This window comes from Spinacia oleracea, chromosome 2 (genome assembly GCF_020520425.1).
Source record: "Spinacia oleracea cultivar Varoflay chromosome 2, BTI_SOV_V1, whole genome shotgun sequence".
Taxonomy (NCBI): domain Eukaryota; kingdom Viridiplantae; phylum Streptophyta; class Magnoliopsida; order Caryophyllales; family Amaranthaceae; genus Spinacia; species Spinacia oleracea.
The window spans coordinates 15,110,536-15,127,676 of NC_079488.1; positions in this window are offsets into that span (position 1 = coordinate 15,110,536).

The following is a 17,141-nucleotide window of genomic DNA, read 5'->3' on the forward strand; positions in this document are numbered from 1 at the left end:
CAGAAAAATACTATTTTTGTCAAAATTTTAGAATGCCTTTTACATGCGGAATTGACACAAAAATCACTCAATTCGGATGAGTAACGAAGAAACTGCCGAAAAACTGCGTACATATAATTAAATAAACGCAATTTGCAATTAATTAACAATTACGAAAATTAATCACCCCTTTTAATTCTTGCAAATTTGTAATATTTAACCATGTTCATGCAATTTAGATTATGAAAATAATAAGGGGCTCGTGATACCACTGTTAGGTTATGATACATATGACATTACATAGATCATGCGGAAACAACCATTAACCCAGGACAACATATTATTTACACATAATCATATAGCATAATTTAGATGCATACTCTTTGTTGCGTGCCCTCCCTAGCTGCGCCCGAACCGAACAAGAACAAGTCTTTTAGGACTCCAAGTGTCGTCCCTCCGTAGATAGTCCACAGCACGTCCGGATCCGCCTTAAGATTGACCAACTAGAATCGCCCTTAAGGTACTAGAAAATTTCGGCACTTTATGAGCAAGATGTGTGTTTTAATTTTCTCTCAAAAACTCACTTTTGAATACTTTGAAACTTATGTATAAATTATGACCCCTAGGCCTTTATTTATAGAGTTATGGAAAAGGAATCGTAATCCTAGTAGGATGCGAATTAATTGGAATTAGAATCCTACATGAATTCTATTTAATTAATTTATCCAATTAGGAATAGAAATTTAATCATACACTGACTCTTGTAGATTCAGGAATCACGCATGAGCACAAACTCACACACACACGGCAGCCACAAGGGCTGCCTATGCGCGTGCGAGCAGCAGCCCGCGCAGCACGGCCCACGCATCCGTGGCCCTTGGCGCGCGCTGGGCCTGCCTTGCGGTAGGCCTGGGCGCTGCCTTGGCTGGGCTTGTGGCGCGCATGCTTGCTGGGCGATTGGCCCCGGCTTCGTGCTGGGCCTTCGTCCGGCAAGCCTCGTCCGATGCTAATTCGTACGATACGCTTCCGATTAAATTTCCATTTCCGGAATCTATTTCCGATACGAACAATATTTAATATTTCCGATTCCGGAATTAATTTCCGTTTCGAACAAATATTTAATATTTCCGTTTCCGGAATTATTTTCCGATTCCGGCAATATTTCCGATTCTGACAATATTTCCGTTTCCGGCAATATTTCCGATTCTGGTAATATTTCCATTTCCAATAATATTTTCCGACACGTACCATGTTTCCGTTTCCGGCAACATCTACGACTTGGATAATATTCATATTTCCGATACGATCCATATTTCCGTTTCTGGCAATATCATCGTTTCCGGAGTATTCATTTCTTGCCTGTGACGATCTTAGCTCCCACTGAAACCAAGATCCGTCGGTTCCGAATATTCATAGATGGAGTATTTAATGCCATTAAATACTTGATCCGTTTACGTACTATTTGTGTGACCCTACGGGTTCAGTCAAGAGTAAGCTGTGGATTAATATCATTAATTCCACTTGAACTGAAGCGGCCTCTAGCTAGGCATTCAGCTCACTTGATCTCACTGAATTATTAACTTGTTAATTAATACTGAACCGCATTTATTAGACTTAACATAGAATGCATACTTGGACCAAGGGCATTATTTCCTTCATGTTGTGTATAATTCAATGCAGAGGTTTAGTTTATCATACTTTGCTATCCTTAGCATCTGTTCTATCGAAAGCCTTTCGATGTAAGATGAAAAGATCTTTGAATATGTTTCTAGAATGATCTAGTCTTTCGTTGCTGTTTAGAATGATAATCATATCTAAAATAGAAAATCATCCAGGTAGCAGACTTGTGATCAACCTGAGTTCATTGAAGAACTCCCACTAAAAACAATTCCCTTTTATTGCTTCTTAGGCAATAATGATTCATTTCAATTATGTAGAATTTCAAATGATGCTTCCCTTTTGGAATGCTCCAACCAGTTCACATAGATGTGGGAGATACATCTTTCAACTGAGAACTTGGAAACTAATCATTGATTCAGTTTCCCATGCATCACATATGGTTTAGAACCTATGTTACCACCTTTTAATCAAGACGCCTAATTGCCCATGTATGTTTGTGGTTTGCCTAACAACAATGTTCAACTTTTGCTTAGGCAAATGCATGTAGCATCAAAACTTTAGTTATCTTCACTTCCTCTTATCAAGTGCTCATCCTATATATCCAAATGTATTGGATGTTCTTGATACTGTTCCAATGATCTTTGATCCAGATCAATAGAGATTGGTATAAACTCGTCACGATCCAATGTTCACGAGTTATCTTGGAGATTTATATATCACATTATACATGATTGATTGTAATGCAAAAACCATTCGCATTTTAAAATCCATCCATGTAACTTTTAGCTTCATTCTGTTTCAAGAGACACTGAATCTTGCTAAAATCTTGGCATTTCCATGTGATATAAGGTGAAGGCACCTCTTCAAGGTCCTTCATGCTTAACTTTAGTGATAACAGCCTAGCTTTATACTTAGTTAAAGCATTCATAACTTAGACTTACTCATATGGGTTGAGAGTCTCTTTTGAGTCTCTCCATTGTGTTTGATTTAGTAATCTATTTTACAAAATCCAAACAACGCTTTAGATCCTATCCAATAGATCTTTTACCCAGTATGTTCTAAGTTTCGCCATGGTTCTAATATTGACAAATTCTTTCAAATCTAACCATTTGAATGTCATTTTTCAATAGAGAGATATGTATCTCATATATAGAACCAATAAACTTGACCTAGCTCCCACTAAACTCCTCATCTATAAGATGATCCATATTTTCATAAAGCTATGATTGCTCAATAGCCTTTTAGACAAATATGGTCCAATTCCCACTTGCATGCTTTAATCTACGAATAGATTTCTTAAGCTTGCTCTTTTATCTAGCATCCAAAACTTTTACATTGTGTGATGTACACAATTCCTTTCTACAAGTCCAATTGAGTAGGGTATTTCGTTTTCCAATTGCCATATTGCCATATGCAATGATTGCTAGATTTATCCAAAATAGTTCAAGCATTCCGACTTGGTGAAAAAGATTTCAACATTATCAACGCCATGAAGTTGTTTACAATCTTTAACCACCAATCTAGCTTCTCTTTTGTATGTGTATACAATATCATCTCTGTATGTTTTGAAAACATATTTGCAACCAATAGGAGTAAACCCTTTATGCAAATCAATGTTGTATGTTTAGAAAACATGTTTGCAACCAATGGGAGTGAACCCTTTATGCAAATCAACGTTCTATGTTTAGAAACCATGTTTGCAACTAATGGGAGTAAACCCTTTATGAAAATCAACCAAAACATAGATTTGATTCTTTAAGATGAAGATATTTCGGATAAAATGGCCTCAAAACATTTTTTATGGCCTCGAACCATACTTATGTTTCTGATGGCCTCAAACCATACTTGGGAATTTTATTTCGTCGTAGCTAACCTGTAAGTCGTATGTTTTTGAAGCACTTTCCGAATTCTTCATAGTTTTCATTCCTCAAGATATCTATGTATCTATCTTGGTTGAATTCTATTCCATATACGATTTACCTAGGTATTGAACATCAAACGTTAGTGTCTATAAAGACATTACTCAAGTCCTTTGAGTATTAGGATTCTCTTGAAGCACTTCTAAAGTCTTCCTGAAGCACTTCCAAAGGCTTCTAAGTACGGAGCTTTTCCAAAGACTCCTAAGTATCCTACATTTGTTTGTTGCTTGACTCGAAGTCCATTCGAGGTCATTTTTCTCCCACTTGCCTTTTTGGAAATATGATGGTTTCCTAAAAGACATTATCTAGAGCAACAACCATATGCTCTCAGATTTGTGGTAGAATCAATACCTTTTGTTTCTATGAGTCGCTCATAAAGAAACATATATCTATCCTTGAGTTTGTTTGATGTAAACACTAACTCCCACTGGGTTCGACAACCCTAGATATATATGTACTGAAAAGATGTACTGAACCGAAGTTCAATCCGTATGACATCTTATCCTTAGATTTGACAACTTTATTTAGTGTGAAAGTCACTTGAGAGTGTAATTAGAAACTAAATAGGAAAATAGTCGTGATTATCGTTAATCGAAATAGATTCCGATTTCTCCATTTGGACATACCATATTCTTATGGAGCTTTGATTGTTATAATGCCATATAAACAATCTAGATAATCTTTCTTGGCTCATGCAAACATCACCTTGACCCAGCCTAGATGTTCCAAAATTCTTGCCAAGTTGATTTTATACCCTTTCGTGAATTACATTGAAGCATTTCACACATTTCACTTTGAGTAAATATAGCCATATTTTCTCAAATTCTTGTGAAATAGGTAAGTCATAAAATCCATCTTTGGCCCATGAACTTCATTGTCTAGAAACTTCTAACAATAGTCCATTTGTATGTCATGTTCAACAAGCAAGACCACGTGTCTTAAATTAACCAACTTTCAGAAATTCATGCCATGGAATCTTAGAATGTTGACTTGTTGATATGGTCGTATGACATTGCCAAAGATATGTGGAACACAAATCAAAGTGTTTGATTTGAACCTTCTGAAGTTTGAGTGTGAAGAGATTCGTTTGTTTATTAATCAATCATATGACTCAACCCTTAAATGATCATTTCATTCAAATAAACACTCAACGAATGTTTTTGTTTACTTTGAATGTGAGTCTTTGCGTTGTCCAAACAGAAATTGATTATGATGATTAATGGAACATAATACCATTAAGTTCCAGCCTTTAGAAGGACTTTAAAACAAACATGATGACCCTACAATTAATGTAGCACAACTTTGCTTCATTTCCCACTTGTAGGTCAATTACCAGACTTAGCTCCCGGAATTTGAGTTCTTAACAGGAGTTTAGAACCTCAAGCGGTAATCTAATACCATAGGAGTTTATTTACCAAGTCGTTTCTCTTTAACACAAACTTTTAGGCAGAAATTGAATATTGAATTCATTTATATTGTTCCCCTTTCCTATCCTTTCTAGCACGTTTCCTTATAGTCCTAAAGATTTTACTCTTTGCTTGATCTTCTTACTTTGTTATGCTTACAAAGTCCCTTTCTTTTGTTCACTTTGAATGACAACATCCAATGAGTCTAATTCATCATCGAATCAAAAGAAAATTGGTTGTTAACCATTGGTTATACATGAGTCTTAACTCAATACTTCATTATTTCAAAACTACCCAGTATTCTGAATATATGAGGTCCAATTGGTTTACCATTCAAATTCTAGTTTGAAAACAACCATGAAGATCACTATAAGAAAATAGCATTCAAGATACGCTCTCACTCTCCTTTTCTTTGAGAATCGCTCTCAAAATTAGTTACAAATCGATCGAGGAAATATTGCAGTTCTATTGTCCGAACGCAATAAGGTTGAAGATTTACTATTCTACAAAATGAACTAGCAAAGAAAAACATTTATCATACTTTAATAACTTGAAATAAAAGCATTCACGCAATCATCAAAGCTATTAAACATTTCATTCATGCAAAAAGCAAAAACATGGTCCAAAATGAATGAAACGATTCCAAGACCCCAAAAGTCCTAAATCCTTAAGCAGCTTTAGCATGTCTTAAGTAGTTTAAGATTTTAGGTAAGCAAAACCTATTGCTAGTAATCTCCAAATTACTCTTGGTTAATAAATTAATGCCACAATTTATCCCATTGCCACAACATAATGCCATTGTTGTTTGAGTTGTAACCACAATCAACGTGATCCTTTAGGACGCCTTACCACCTAAGTCAAATAAAATAGCACCTCGCTTTAGCGTAAACCTACTATCTTAGATCCTTAGATTTTTGTAAGTGCTTGATTTGGAAGGCAATTTTTAAACTCAATATTACTTTGGACCTAGTTGTTTCTATGTTGGTTCGATTATTTAGTGAACTTAATCTAATCGAGTCATATGAAACAACCTATTCATGCAAAGCATACATACATTCATACATTCACGCATAATATATATATATATATATATATATATATATATATATATATATATATATATATATATATATATATATATATATATATATATATATATATATCAAATTGCATAAATAAATGGTGATCTAGTATGGCCCAAAACATCTTGTCTTGAAGCATCCAATCTTCATCACCTCCTTGTTAGCTTGGCATCGTCTTGAATCTTCGTTCAATTGCTAACTTAAAGTTCTAAACTTAGAAATACTTGAAAATAATAAATTACATCAAAATTTCCATGGTACGCGGACCATATTTAAAACTTTACATTCAAAGATAGAACGGTACGCAGACCGTATTTAACTATCCTAAATTGGCCATACTAGTCACTTGGAGTATCTGCATTACATAAAATATATATTCTATGCATTCACCCATTCGTGTGCTAATTCGAATGGCCCATGTAACTATGCAAGTATTTACGTGAATTAATTAAAATTCACGTTCACATAAACGCGTCCTAAAAAGATTAATCAATTTCCAAATTATTAATCCTTGGACTTTATTCTAATTAAAATTGAATTTAATTAAAATAATGCGACCTACGAAAATAATTAAAATAATTATTTTATTTTAATTTCATTTAGTGGCTCCCACTCAAACCAATAATTATTCCGGATAATTAATTATGAAATATAAAATTAAAACTCGCGGCCCGGCCCAAGCAAATAAAATATTAAATTAAATATCCCGTTAGCGCAAATTAATGCAAATATACGAAGCCCAACGAATTAAACAATTTTCAACGAAAAAAGTCCGATTACGTAGTCGGGCTAGGCTTGCGCCCAGCCCCATGCCTTGCGTGAGGCCCAAGAGCGCACGAGCAAGGCTCGCACACCCCAGGCCCTCGCGCGCGCGCGTCCTCGCAGCATCGCTGCCCCTGCGTGCGTGTTGTGCGTTCGTGTGTGTGCTGGACGTCGCATGGCTCGCGCCTTGCTTCGTCGCAGCCCCGCAAGTAATGTCGCTTGCCCCTTCCTCGCCCAGCGCACACAAGGCACGTAGCGTACCTGCTGCTGCCCGTGTCGCATGCGGCTCGGCCTAAGCACAGCAGCCCGTATGACTCGACGAGCCATACGTCCAACATACTTGTGTTCGTGCTTGGTTCGTGATACGGACCAATTTAATTAAAAATTAAATTTAATTTCACGAACTTGCATTAATTTTATTTTTCAAAAAGTTACGATTTTTATTTTCGAAAAACAACGATTTTTAACGATTTAATAAACTTTAACGACAATCCAATTTTGTAAAATTATCAAATCAAGGGATAACAATATTCAAACTTTTAAGAACGATCAAATCAACATTTAAAGTTTAAACTTTTAATTAACAAAATCCGAAGCTTTAAATCGTTCATAAACAATTAAATTTCAGATTTTTAATAATTTGGTTTAAGTGCGATTAAAATTAACGAAACCATTCAAAATTTTAATCCAATAATTTTTAAAATTATCCACTGACCCATGAAATTATATCCCCTTTCCCAATTAACCGAATTATTTATCCAAAATTAATTAAAATTCAATTAGGGTTTCAAATTTTACGAATTGGGGAAAGGCATAATTAGGGTTTATACTTATCGGAAAAATCTGAAATGTTTACCATAGACCAAGCATGTACCCAGAAACATTGTGTCAAAATTTCAAGCGATTCCGAGTAGTTTAGGTCGACCTTTTAATTGAATTACTGTCCGACACTTTTAATTTTTAATGAAAAATTAACAAAAACGCCCAAAAAACGACACTTTGAGGCCTTTTTTTGCAATTCCGTTCTCATGAGTTGATCTTAGAAAATCGTTTTCAATCAAATTAGGGTTTTAAAACTCGAAAAACGAACATTTTTGATTTCGGACCTGATTATTACGCAATTCATCCAATAATTCGTAAAAATTCCGAAAAATCAACAAAAATCCTAAATTTTCAACAAATGCAAAAACAATAATAATCATGCTAATTCATGCTTTGAATACATAAGGCTCATGATACCACTGTAGGGGAATACAGTTAAACATAATAAAATGTGTGTAGACACCTACTTTTGTCCCCATTGCCGAAAGGGAAGGTTTGATGATGAGAACATAAATCCCCACTTGACAACGCATCTCCTATAAAATAACGAATCTCAATCACCCTTTTCATTTCACCCGAAACCTGCTATTTATAGAAACCTGCTATTTATGGAAACCTGTTATTTATGGAAACCTGCTAAAAGTAGTAACTGCCGTAATAGGTAGTTGTTAAAAGTGGCAAGTCATAAAAGATAGAAACCTGTCAGAATTAGGTGTTGCACTCCAACATAAATCCTAAATGAGATAGAAATTGCGAGAGAATCCTATTCCTAATACGATTCGAAAATAAGAGTTACGTATTAATTAAGATCCTAACGAGCCTAGAGTTCGTAACGGGCCCAGACGCATTCCGTCATAAAATTAATACGCACTAAAAGACTCGATTAAGTCTCATACACTCCGGATTCTAAGAGTCCGAATCTGACAAAGAAACGGCCCAGACCCTATTTTCAACGCCTGGCTCTGGGCGCCGAAATCTTCGGCGCCCAGCCCTGGGCGCTGAAATTACCTGGGACGTGTTCTTTCCTAATTCCTCGTGGATTAGAGTTCTACAATTCTATCTTTCTACGAACTCTTTTCTATAAATATGGCCCCAAGTTCGACGTGAAAGGAACACACAACACACAATTCATATTCTGAGTATTGACTCTAAACCCCTAAGCCTAAGCCTCACGCTGCGAAATTGATCACGCGTTCTGTCGCAATCGATCCAAAAATCGAACAGAACGTATCCTGTCCCGTAATTTGAGATTCGTTAAATAAAAGGAGAAATAGCAAAGTCAAAGTGGTTAGTTTTCTGAGAACTGTGACGCACCTCTCAAGGGTGCGTCGTAATGTGTCCCTTTTCCATGGTTTAATTGCTTTCCTCGCCTTTTTTATGAACTGTTAAACTAATTAAATCTGATTGTTCTATCACGCCTAATAAATATAACATTTTTGGGAAATTGGATTATCATGCTAGGTCCCTTAATACAATCTAAATCATATAATCGCGCTCGATCTAGTATTTTATGTTGCATATTGTTAAAATCAACTCAGATTATTTTAATAGTTAACGCATGTCCCTTCAATTATTTATGTTGAGCTAGTAAGGATATCCTGCCTCTGGAGTTATCGAAGAGCGAGTACTCCTCTCGGTAGTTACAGTCCCCCGAACCCTCAATCTCTACCTTGCGGGTGTATGTTGAGAGAACCCCACACCAGGGATCACAAGGGAACCTACGGCCGTCGTGGTCAAACATAATTGCACTCCCTTTATGTCACGATAACCAGGTTTTGTCAGTTTTTCTCATTGTCGTTAAAAACTGAATGGCGACTCCTATATTACTAGTCAATTGGGTGTAAACTCACAGGAAATCCAATTACACTTGATTTGACAAAAAAAGAAGCGTCACACCCACGAGGGACGAGGTCACGCATTAGCCTCGCGCTTTTTCGACCCCCTCACAGTGGCGACTCCACTGGGGATAGTGAAGAAAATACTCATGCTTGTAGGTAATCAAAATAGCCGAAGGGTGAAACGATCCTACCCCGCGTTTATTTCCCCATCAAGTTGGGACGACCTGAAAATCAGCATATTAATGTGAACGGGCAGAACCGCATAACGAATCTTGGCTCCCTTGGATATTTCATCTCGGGAGTTGGGACTAAGGATACCCATCGCCAACCGGGGGGTGCATACGCTTCGAATTTTGTCCACTCGACACTTTCGCTAGTAGTACACCCGTCCCAAACCCAATCGCTCGCCCACTAGGTCCCTCTCATTGGTGCATGCCCCCTTGGCTTACATCGTGATTGGCCTCTTGGGCGAAATTCGTCTGTTGAAGGCACTACCTCGACCGAGGCATGTGTTGGATCTGCAATAGAAGCGGTACCGAGCCGGCGCAAATACTACCCATAGAAGCCTATCATAAACTACATGACATATTCTTATTTTGCCTCATGATGTAATGTTAGTTATGTGTAGCGAATTATGTGATTGTGTGTGACAAATAATGCTAGAAAACCAACGACCTTAAAAAGTTGCCCAAACATTCGTAAACCAATTGGCCAAAGAGTTATACCAAGATACGTGTTCCGCAACCCCGAACGATCGCCACAAAAGTAAGCCACGCTCAGGAGGGCCCGTAACGAATCCCACAACGCTGCACAACGCGTAAAGGACGTTATTAGGCAAGCACGCAAAATTAAGTCGCATATACAAAAAAATATACGCGAACAGAATACGAGTACCAGTCAGGGACGCATTTTCAGCGCCCCTGGCTGGGTGCCAAACATTTTCACGCCCACCGCTGGGCGCTGATGTTGCTGCCTGGCCTTTTGGTCAGGCACAACAGCCTCGGTGCCCGCGCATAAAAAATACGTAGCAAAAAAAAACTTTTCGTGAAAATTGCAGCGAGGGCGTATGAAAAGGCACTCGATTCTAACGGCGACTTAAAAAAAACAAAAAAATAACTATTTGTGTCGTTGTCAGGCCTCCTACGACGACAATGCTCGGCATCAAAACCGAACACGCTAATTGAAATAACCTTGAATGTCACATGGGAAAAGTATTCCAAAAAAATAATGTTCAAATGAAGTTTTCAAGGAAAAATAATGTTCGAATAAAAAAAAAAAATCCAAGTCTAGACTAGGCTGTGCCAAAGTACAATCTAAATCCTAAGTCTTAGTTGTCTTATCCATAGAATCGGTCCAAATGCTTGGTGTCGTTCTGCAAGTTAAAAGGTTAAACCATATTGAGTCTCCCTTCCTAACATTTAAATCAATAAGCACCCATATGTAATTGTCATCCCTTGCTAAGAGTCTACGGCCTCAATACTCTCTCTCACCAATAAAAAGAATATATTATAGTATTTGCAAAATGGAAACGGTCACATTCTGAAAATCATTCCCCCATAGTCGCACAACCCCCAAAGTGAACCTAAGGTGTCAATACCATTAGCAAAAATTAATGGCCTCAAGGCTTATGATCACATTCGGTCACGACTATCATAGTCCTCTCGAGCCACTCGCTCCTTGAAATACTCCTAAGTACGGACTAAAAGATTTTTCATAAATGCAACATGACGAACCATGAAAATACCCAAATCGGCATACCATAAGGCTACCATTGGGGTAAAGCAATACACGCTAAGAGGGAAGCCGCACTAATGATTCTAGTCTTGCAAAAATAAAAATTCGATCTCCCCAATTAACTACCTTGCCAACATTAAGCAAAATGGCGCATGACAAATGAACACCCAAGGGTTAAAATCTAAAGTGTCAACCAACGAAAGTTATGGTCCAATTAGCCTAACTCTGAGAGTCGCTTGGTCAAGTGTTATAGGCCTACGCCACGTCATTATTTTGAGTCTAGGCCACCTCCTTGTATTCATACACGGGTTATAATCAGAAAAATTAATGAAAGTTCGAGTCTAAATCACAACTTCCAATTAAATCCCGAAAACTGTAAAAAATTATTTTCGATATAATTCTTTCGTTAAATTTCAATAAGGTAAAAACAACATTTTGAATCTATGCTATTTGCACATTTTAAGAAACGACTACATACGCTTGCAAAGTAAAACAATTTAAAGGTCCACCCTAGGCCTACTAAAATTAAAGGTCCACCATAGGCCTACTAAAATTAGAGGTCCACCCTAGGCCTACCAAACGAGGCTCACTCAGTCTCACCTCGTGACTCAAAGACCATAACCATCTACATTTTAGCCCAAATAAAAAAAAATTGAAGGATTTATGTTAGGGAGAAATCCCAAGCAAAAAGAAAAAAGAGAAAGAGAAAAGGGAGAGCGAAAAGAGCGAGCCATGAAGTACTTAGCCCGTACCTTCCAAAGTGCGGAATTTACCCAAACAGACGAAGGAAAAGAATTGATTCAACCAATCCAAATCATGCCACAAAAGCTACATAAAGTTCTACGATGTCTACCCTTTCCAGTCCTTATGTTCTTAGACGCCTTCGCTCTGGGGCCCCTGTTCAGCTCATTTAACCCATCCATGTTCTCATTGCCATAACCCAAGAAACCATTACCTCGACCCTTGTTCTTGAACTTGTTATCAACTGCAAACCACGTACGGCCATTGACACGTGCCTCATACCCATTATTTCCAAAACCTGCTCTTACATCACCATTAGCATAATGACCATATAACTTGTTTGAATACATCCTGTTGATATACCCTTGAGCCTTCCCCATGCTATTCATTGGCCTTGGTTGATGTAATCCTCGTGCTTGACTAATACCTATACAACTCATTCAACCCATCTTTCAAGCCGTCTTGAGTCACGAATAAAAAAGGAAGACAAATGAAAAGTACATTCTACACTTAACGCTTAACAAAAATAATAATAATAAAAAAATACTTTGCAAAGCGCCTTTAAAGTTCGTCTAAAAAAGGGAAAAAGAAGCATTTAGCGCACCAAAAAAGATCCGCCCAAAAATAATTTTCAGCGCCCACAGCTGGGCGCCGAAATCTTTAACGCCCCAGCCTGGGCGCTGAATCTCTCTGCTTGCTAAAATTTGTCCAGAAGTGCTCGTCATTTTATCCGCAGATACACGGAACAATAACGAACACTTGGGGGGGTACAGCACGTATTCAGATATACGTACCACCAAAGAAATACATGTACTCAATCAAAAAAAATATAAAACTAATTTTTGGCTTACGGCAAGGCAGCAGATTAAAATAATAATAAACTTCACTTATTCTACCGTTTCAAATAATATGTTTCCACCTCAGAACGTTCTTGTTTAAAATCGGCATTCTAAGAAACCATTTTCTAGGCTGAGAACTACGCAAGACCTGATTCCAAATTAAATTTATTTAAGGCAGATACGTAGGCAATCCATGATTCAGTCCAACCAATTTGCAAAAATGTTAAAGCCTATAGAATAACAAGAATAAAAAAATAGAGTCCCTTATTGAAATTTAATTACTTGCAATCCAAGTCGAAAGAAAAATTTAAGTCAAAGGAAGAATCCAACTCATCAAGATGCCAAAACGAGCACACATCGAAAAATAATAAAGGCACGTACCCTTGCCAGAAGGAGCACTCACACTCCTAGGCACTTAGCCAAGACTCAAAAGATCGCTTTGCCTCAATTGAATGGGGGCTAGCGCAAGCGTCCATGACCTCTAAAGTACTCGACTTGACCCTCCCTAAAGCGAACTAACTCACTTAAAAACCTTCTTTCACCACTAGACATAGTCGTTCGCTTAAAGACCTTCTTTCACCACTAGGCAGTAAGCTTGCAAAAAAGAGGATTGTTCTACGGCATCGCCCCATCGTTCCTTCAAACTCAGGGCACCCGTTCATGGTAATTCAAATGCTTGCCAATCCCCTTTGAAAAAAAATCAGACATTGTCAATAGGACTTGGCACTTAACCAAGGCTCACCCTACTCAGACATATGACACGGGCATCTAAAATCGAAATCTAAAAGCATCATTAATGGGAAGACATAACAACAACTGGGGGCTAAAAATTGAAATGAAAGAGCTAGGGAAAGAACTAAATATACCTTGACCTTTTGTACGGACATACACCAAGTAAATCTAAGTCAATTTGAAAACGGTTTATATTCCCGCAATTCTGGAAAAGATGGCCCTAAAAGCCTAAAGCATATGCCAAACGGGCACAAGTATATCTTGACGCCTGCACCCTGGCTTCCAGCAAATCCTTAGACAGCATTCCAAAAATCGTAACAGTATTTTGATTCACTCATGTAATCCTGTACGAACCCTTCTATAAGACAACCTACTTAGGACACCTCGGATTGTACATAGTAGGACTCGGATTTCAAATAATTTTCAAAGACTTCTTCGAACATAATAAAGAGTCGTTGGTTTAATTTAAGTATGCGTTTATCTCGACGTTGCAAGTGAGTCAAAAAGATTGCTAAATATAATTAGGGGTAAAAGAAAGGCACCTAGATTTTGGTCAAGGCACACTTCAACATGTGACTACCTTGACCATGGCAATGTCGCACAATACGACATTCACAAGAGAAGTAGCAAATCACTACTCGAACGTACCTCGCACTAAACGAGTCTGGTTCAAACTATTCATGATCCATGTCACCATGAACGCATAAAAACGTATGCCAAGCATTATAGCACCAAGCCAATCCCGTAGCTACAATTGGGGGCTTGAGAAAAACACTCTAAAAATGCTCGAAATGACGATTTCATCGTGTAGACACCTACTTTTGTCCCCATTCCCGAAAGGGAAGGTTCGATGATGAGAACGTAAATCTCCACTTGACAACGCATCTCCTATAAAATAACGAATCTCATTACCCCTTTTCATTTCACCCGAAACTTGCTATTTATAGAAACCTGCTATTTATGGAAACCTGCTAAAAATAGTAACTGCCGTAATAGGTAGTTGTTAAAAGTGGCAGGTCATAAAAGATAGAAACCTGTCAGAATTAGGTGTTGCACTCCAACATAAATCCTAAATGAGATAGAAATTGAGAGAGAATCTTATTCCTAATATGATTCGAAAGTAAGAGTCACGTATTAATTAAAATCCTAACGAGCCTAGAGTTCGTAACGGGCCCAGACGCATCCCGTCACAAGTTAATACGCACTAAAGGACTCAATTAAATCTCAAATACTCCGGATTCTAGGAATCCCAATCTGACTAAGAAAAACAGCCCAGACCCTATTTTCAACGCCTGGCTCTGGGCGCCGAAATCTTCGGCGCCCAGGCCTGGGCGCTGAAAATACCTGGTACGTGTTTTTTCCTAATTCCTCGTGGATTAGAATTCTGCAATTCTATCTTTCCACGAACTCTTTTCTATAAATAGGGCCTTAAGTTCGACGTGAGAACAACACAACAACACACAATTATATTCTGAGTATTGACTCTAAACACCTAAGCCTAAGCCTCACGCTGCAAAACTGATCACGCGTTCTGTCGCAATCGATCCATAAATCGAACAGAACGTATCCCGTCCCATAATTTGAGATTCGTTAAATAAAAGGAGAAATAGCAAAGTCAAAGTGGTTAGTTTTCTGAAAACCGTGACGCACCTCTCAAGGGTGCGTCGTAATGTGTCCCTTTTCCATGGTTTAATTGCTTTCCTTGCCCTTTTATGAACTGTTAAACTAACTAAAATCTGATTGTTCAATCACGCTTAATAAATATGATATTTTTGGGAAATTGGATTATCATGCTAGGTCCCTTAAAACAATCTAAATCAGATAATCGCGCTCGATCTAGTACTATATGTTGCATATTATTAAAATCGACTCAGATTAGTTTAATAGTTAACGCATGTCCCTTCAATTATTTATGCTGAGCTAGTAAGGATATCCTACATCTGGAGTTATCGAAGAGCGAGTACTTCTCTCGGTAGTTACAGTCCCCCGAACCCTCAATCTCTACCCTGCGGGTGTACGTTGAGCGATCCCCACCACCAGGGATCACAAGGGAACCTACGGCCGTCGTGGTCAAACATAATTGCACTCCCTTTATGTCACGATAATCGGGTTTTGTCAGTTTTTCTCATTGTCGTTAAAAACTGAATGGCGACTCCTATATTACTAGTCAATTGGGTGTAAACTCACAGGAAATCCAATTACACTTGATTTGACAAAAAGAAGCGTCACACCCACGAGGGACGAGGTCACGCATTAGCCTCGTGCTTTTTCGACCCCCTCACAGTGGCGACTCCGCTGGGGATAGTGAAGGAAATACTCGTGCTTGTAGGTAATCAAAATAGCCGAAGGGTGAAACGATCCTACCCCGCGTTTATTTCCCAATCAAGTTGGGACGACCTGAAAATCAGCATATTAATGTGAACGGACAGAACCGCATAACGAATCTTGGCTCCCTTGGTGTTTCATCTTGGGAGTTGGGACTAAGGATACCCATCGCCAACCGGGGGGTGCATACGCTTCGAATGTTGTCCACTCGGCACTTTCGCTAGTAGTACACCCGTCCCAAACCCAATCGCTCGCCCATTAGGTCCCTCTCGCATGCATGCCCCCTTGGCTTGCACTTGCGGGTTGGCCTCTTGAGCGAAATTCGTCTGCTGAAGACACTACCTCGACCGGGGCATGTGTTGAATCTACGATAGAAGCTGTACCAAGCCAGGCGCAAATAACTACCCATAGAAGCCTATCATAAACTACATGACATATTATTATTGCCTCATGATGAAATGTTAGTTATGTGTAGCGAAATATGTGATTGTGTGTGACAAACTATCCTAGAAAAACCAACGACCTTAAAAATTGCCCAAACATTCATAAATCATTTTGCCAAAGAGTTATACCGAAACACGTGTTCCGCAAACCCGAACGATCGCCACAAAAATAAGCGACGCTCGGGATGGCCTGTAACGAATCCCACAAACGCTGCACAACGCGTAAAGGACGTTATTAGGCAAGCACGCAAAATCGAAGTCGCATAAACAAAAGTAGACGCAAACAGAAAACGAGAACCAGCCAGGAACGCATTTTCAACGCCCCTGGCTGGGCGCCAGAATTTTTCACGCCCTACGCTGGGCGCTGAAGTTGCTGCTTGGCCTTTTGGTCAGGCGCAGCAGCCTCGGTACCCACGCAAAAGGAAAATACGTAGCACAAAAAAAAATGTTCGTAAAAAGAATTGCTACGAAGGCGTAAGAAAAGCACTCGATTTCAAAAGCGACTCGTAAAAAATTAATAACTCTTTGCGTCGTTGTTAGGCCTCCTACGACGACAATGCTCGGCACTAAAAACCGAACATGCTAATAATTATGAATGTCACACGGGCAAGTGTTTCGAAAATCCAAAGAATGACCAAAAGAAAAAAACTAAAAAGTGTACCAACAAAAGAAAGAGTGAAAAAACCAATAGAGAGAGTCGAAGTCTAGACTAAGTAATACTTGAAACTTTGGGACCTAAACTTTAGCTTATCTTATGCATAGGACTGGTCCTGCCACTTGGTGCCGATCAGGAAATCAACGGTTAGTGCGCCTCGAAGATACATCGCCAGCACCAGGTTTAGTGACTCCAAGCTCCGTCCGTCATCCCTCATTTCAAGGATCTCCGCTTCCCCAACCTC